The sequence below is a fragment of the Hesperophylax consimilis genome, chromosome 10, assembly GCF_061612785.1.
Source record: "Hesperophylax consimilis isolate HC1 chromosome 10, BYU_Hcon_1.0, whole genome shotgun sequence".
Classification (NCBI taxonomy): domain Eukaryota; kingdom Metazoa; phylum Arthropoda; class Insecta; order Trichoptera; family Limnephilidae; genus Hesperophylax; species Hesperophylax consimilis.
This window is the reverse complement of record NC_142845.1, coordinates 10,608,647-10,615,168: the sequence shown is the minus strand read 5'-3', so window position 1 is coordinate 10,615,168 and position 6,522 is coordinate 10,608,647.

Below are 6,522 nucleotides of genomic sequence, written 5' to 3'. Positions count from 1 at the left end.
TCGATTTACGACACTTCCAAGAGTGATACTCTTATTACGTATCTCGTTTTATCGGGTCATTTTGAACAACGCGACGCGACAGTATTGCAAACCAGCTGAAGAATATATTTACAGTGTTTTATAGACACCCGTATACCTCCAACTGATCCACCGTGTGTGATTTGATTTTGAAATTGTAAATCTTATCTTATTTTTGGATTTAAAGCCAAAATATTCAAGCGAAAACATCCTTAAAATCGAAAGATTTTTAAATAAAACTATCACCACCCCAAAAAGGTTGATTTGTGAAAGCAGTCGTTAAAAGTACCTAATAACCATTTAAGGATTTGATTGCACTCATTTTATTTCCATAACATATACCTCTGATAACAAATAGTTGCTGCATTTGGTTCAGTTACTTGTTTTCAAATGTAGCTGAATGTGAGCTTTTATGGAGGCATTTTCAGTAAGTTCTGTTTATAAAGCTAGTCTATTGCCTTCTATATCAATGCATTTTTAGCAGTGTACCTTCTAGAGCCGACCTTAGTTGGCATTGTGTACTTTGTACAGTTATTTGATGTAAATCTCGCCTGCTTTAAATGGACCAGAGGGGCAGCAAGCCACAATCCACTATCCACTCTATCGACCTGTGATTTCTCCACTCTATAGATACTATAGAACTAAAAACTATGTACAGTCTATGTAACTACTAGAATATGTATTCGCCAGGAAAACTAAGATCATTGCAAAGATTTAGAAAGCAATGGAGCGCGAATTGTGATTCTGGGGCTCCGACGCAATAAAGAAATTTATCCATAAAATCAATAGGATTTTTCAGATTTGTTAACAACTCCAACTATTTCAATTAAGAATATGTTCATTCTGAAAAACTTAATCACAAGAATTCAAAAATAAACACGGACACAACTCGCAAAATAAAATAGAATTTATTGCTACCCATCACAAGCATTACAGAATCGACGTGTAAATCTCGATACCTATAACAAATAAACTAAAGATACTCGATACAACCTAATCAGGTAATAAGTCTTTTACAATTGCAAAACATTTTTTTTCAAAACATGGAGCAATCAAATTACTAAAAAAACTAATTTCGGTTGTCAGTGCAAGCGTCATTTGAAATTGCATTCTTGCATACGATTATTAAATTTCAGTGAACTTTTTTTCAAAATTGGAAGTGATAAATCATATTAGACAGGCGAAATAGTAGGTTCCAAAATGATTTTATTAATTATAAATTCTTTGTTTGAAATGTATATTTTTTTTGTTTAAATTTTTTACCAAAAATTGACGCACCTAAATTTGAATCCTAAATGATTTTTAAAGTTTACTAACGGCGTTCATTCCAAAGGTAATTCTGGTCGTCTCTCTTATTATTAACAAAAAAATATAATTATATTATGAAGAAAATTGACAATATTTGTCTGTAGGATACTGGGGCAAATATTTTAGAAATTATAATTAGCTTGACAAATCCTACAATATAAATATAACATTCCGAGAATTTTCACAGGTTTGCGCTAGCATATAATAAGTAGCTATAATGATTGAATTTTATTGAAAACTGGTTGAAAATATTGGTTAAATAGAAAGATTGTTGAAAATTTTTGAGTTCAAAGAGTGAACCTCAAAAAAATGTCTCATCAATTTTTGTGATTTCACTAAAGATTTGAATTAAAATTTCTTTAAGCTTTTCCGAGTCAGGTTGTGGACCCATTGCTTGAAAAGGCACCCCCGAATTTATTCTATCCAGCTTTACCTGAGATGTCCAAGCCTTTCTGATTTTGACGGTAAAATATTGTGTTGTACTGCTCAACAATATTTAATATTTTGCAATGAATTGAAAAAATTAATTATTGTATTACCAGGATATCAAATTGTTAAATTGATTACAGTCAAATTATTACAAAGTCCCAAGTCTAAATCCCGCCCTGTTTAGATCATCGGGTCACCGTGTCAGTAACGGAATGGCCGGAGTAACCAAACGGAATAATTTCATTTTTATTGTTCGTCAATTCCACGAGCTGCCTGTATTCTGTATTGAGTCCGAATCGAGATGCGATCTGTTATTTAGTGATGGTGATAGCTTCATTCCCTGAGAACATCAACGTCCGCGCATTGTCTTCAAATCTGTTATTGTTTTGGATTGAATTCTGTGTAGGATGAAATTGCTTTACTGTTAACTTGCAGTATTTTTTAAAAGTGGCAGTTTGGATGAATTGCCAAATAATATGGGAATTTATCTAAATAACCTGTCTTTGGTTTTTAAATTGATGGAAATTTCGGAAAAAATCCACCTTCCACTTACTACTGTCGTAAAATTTTAACATCATCATTTCTCGATCATTCAAAAGGGGTTAAAAAACCGTATTCAAATCTTTTGAGACCATTCAATCAATGAAATCTGGAATTTCTAGAACAGTGCGTATCTTCAACAAGCACTTTTATCAGTATGACATTTCATTATGTTTCTTCAGTTGTTCAATAAGAATTAAAAAAAAACTATTTCGACATCTCGGGTGAAGCTTATATCATAACAAAAAACAACAATTATTTTTAGGTAGAAATATATTAATAAAGAAGTAAACGCAACGAAATAATTCGACAAATCGTGACAAATAGTTTCGCCTCAAATGCGACACCAGTGCGTGGGTTTGCAATGCACAGAAAAAGAAAAACCGAACTGGTAATGAAACGTGTTTTTTAAAGTCTCATCATAATTTTCTTTGACCTCATTTAGCCGAGACCCAAATCGAAAATTGACTAGACAAAAACGGCTATTTTCATAATAACAAATTGTGTTATTATTTACTACAGGGTGACCAAAAACAATATATTTACCAAAAACTAAAAGCATTTTGATTTGATTGATCGTCACAGTTTTTAATTAGTTTATTTGGTTAATTGAAGGGAAGATGGTGTCGGCATCCGGATAGTTACCGTGAATACTCAGACCAAGGGCCCATTGTGTTATCTCCTATTTCACCTCAATCCATTCTGTTTTCTTGTGAATGGATCCTCAAGGGGATGCATAAGGGATTTTCAATCAGATGTCCCTCTTTGTTTGGGTTAACTGAGTACTACAAGTGGAAAGAGTTCACCGAGGTGGCCTCAGCTTTCCTCTCCACTCCCATAGGTCCAATGGTCCATTTTTGGTTTCACTAGTATTTAGGGAAATATAAGGTCCACGTCAGTAGAGCCCTGATTGCTTGGGTAAGGTCTAAATACTCTAAGAGTGACCCTGCATCTCTGAGGCACTGTTCGTGACACTGTTTCCCAGTGTCTTTCAACCTGAACACATGGTAGCTCACACCATGGCTTGGTATGGCTATTGCAGGTCGTGTGTCCACTCCCTGAGCGATGGGTTCGCGGCACTCCCTAGGCTAGTCTTTTAAAATTATAACCTTAAATGTTTTAGCAGTAAATTTATTTAAAAAATATTAACTGTGACAATAATTTAACTAATTAACATAGGATTAGTGTAAAGTTTCCGTATGAATAAATTAACATGCTAGTTAACTAGGAGTAAAATATCAGTTGAAGAATTGTAATTTGAAAAGATCATTTTTTTAGTATAGGTACTATATATACAATGACATAATATTTATACTTCATGTCATAATGTAGATCGTAGGTGGTGGTCATCTTAGAAATTCAAAGCCTCTTGGGTCTGTATTTTATTCATTTTATTTGTTTTATTTCAAATTGTGTAGGTGGTTAAATGCCCAATCTGCCATATTAAGTTGATTAATTGTGTTTGCGATGATTTATGTATCTAAGATAAGCTTACAAAGATTTATTTGGTGAATGAATGTTGGATAATTTAGGAAGAAAAATATTATCTTTGAATCACAGCATTATTAATCAAACGAGAACAAAAGATTAGGAAGACCCGCGGTGATTTTCCAGTACATAGGTATAATAAATGGTTTTTAAATGTACATACAAGAATATGGCTTCTGGCGTACAAGGTAACTAAAGCTAACTTTGAGCAAGCTTTGGTGTACAAATGATCTAAAAATCAAGACAAAGATTTGTAAAACCGCTGTAAAAGGGATGGAAGATAGCTGATCTTCAGTAGGCTTCTTTGTAATTCGCCTGCAGGACGAATTAGTATAAAGGAAACAGGGCTGCATTTGTATGCAGGCCACAAAGGTTGCAGCCTTGATTCACCATAGATTCGACATGAAGTCTACAGATCCAAAATACGGACCTGCTTAGGGACTTACTTAGATAGCAGGACTAAAGATGGACGATGGAGACTACAGGAGACCGGCTGGAGGTATTGCCTATAGGCGGTCATTACTCCACAAGGGCTGTGTTTAAAATGTTTGTACATTAACTTCACATAAGAGGAAACTGCGGAAAATACACACAAGAGGAAAATAATTTCCCTTAGGGACTATGTCATCTTTAGGAATGTTGTGTGGCGGGTCTTTTAAGAAAATCAAGGAGAGAAAGTTCTGGCAAGGAAAAAGGTATGAGTGGTGGGTAGGAATCTGGGGTCAGTGTATCCAGGAGTGACTGAAATGAATCCATCCCTACAAATGCCGAGAGAGTCCAGCGTGAGAAGTAAAAAGGTCTTCCTCAACCAGGGACCAAGACTCCACCACGCGAAACACTTAAGGTGACCTAATGCAGTGAGGTGTTGGTTGTCCAATAAATGGTTTTTGGGGCGGCGGTACTAATACCCGAATTGCATTGATCATGATGAAATTCTCATAACAAACAAAAGCCAATACCTACTTCAATAGATTTGTGCTGCAAGGCTATTCAATATAAAATTCATCGCATCAACTTGACATATTCCGTATTATGCAGTTATTTCCTGTATATTTATTTTATACATTTCATAATATAAACCTGTAATTTTCTGTCATGTTCTGAATAAGTTTATGGACGCATGGCAATTTCAAACAGAGTGGTTTTCTCTTTTATGGCGAACGATAAAATCTTATGTCGCAGGACAATACAAATCAGATTATGCCACAAATAACCCTCTCTAACATCATAATGTTAAGTTTACTTTTATTGTTATAATTTACGATATTAATTTGTTTTGTGTAATCTAGCTAGAGTAGTAATACGGCCATCAGTCTATCGTTACGATCTACTCAGACATATCTTTAAACTTTATCTATTATAACGTCTCAATAATAATGTGCTAAGTTGTTTCAGATTAAAATCTTAATCCATAAATATATTTACTGTTTAATAGTGCATTAGATAAAAAAAACAAATGCCTTGGCATTTTTATTGATTTACGTAAGGCTTTTGATAGTATCTCCCATACAAAACTAATTAATAAATTAAATGATATCGGTATTATTGGTAAGGTTAGGTATTGGTTACAAAGCTATCTAACTCAAAGAAACCAAAAAGTAAAATTAAATAACTCACTTAGCGTGGATGAAACTTTGGAATTTAGAATTCCCCAAGGAACTGTTATTGGACCAATTTTATTTATAATTTACGTTAACCATATGTTTAAATTATCACTTAATGGTAAACTTATATCCTTTGCTGACGACACTGCAATAATTATCGAAAAAAAGACATGGAACGAAATTACCAATGCAGCCAATTAAGACATGAAGGTTATAAAAAATTGGTTCGATGGCAATTTATTATCACTCAACACAGAAAAAACATATTGTATTCCTTTCACTTTACAAGAAGATGTGCCAAATAACCTAATTAACATAACAATTCATTCTAAAAATTGTGTAAATGACGGTACATGTAATACGGACTGCGCGAAACTAAATCATAAATCTAATATAAAATATCTTGGTATCTTAATAGATAAAAATGTTAAATGGAAAGACCATATTAATCTCACTGTTGAAAGAATAAGGAAACTCATCTATATTTTCTATAATATATGAAATATTTTAATTAAGAAAACTATCAAAATTGTCTATTATGCATTAATTCAGTCCATATTGCAGTACGGGATTATTGGGTGGGGAGGGGCTTTTAAGGCTTCTTTATAGCCCATAATTACAATCCAAAGAATAATTATAAGAATCATCCTTAGGAAACCATATGACTCACCCACTTTATTTTAGGAATTTAATGTACCATCTATCACAGAATTGTATAAGAGAATCGCTTTATATCAAATTTATAAAGAATATTTTTTATATAAAATTCACCCCTTAGATAGCATAAGCAATAGATTCAAAACTAATGGCTTAATAGCCATTCCTATGTTTAGAACGACCACGGCTCAGCACCACTATTCGTATTTAGGTGTGAGATGGTACAATATATTATTGTCCAAAAATAAAATTAGTGTAACCGAAACTGTGAATTATGAACAATTCAAAAAGTTAATTAAGTCCCTAAAATTGGATAATGATATATTGTACCCCTAATTTTTTTACAATTACTCAATCTGTAAAAAATATGTACATATTACTTTAATTGTCTTTAAAAAACTATTTTTCTAATTTGTTTACCTGATATATTGTACTCTTAATTTCCTCACGCTTACTTAATCTCTAAAAAGATATATTA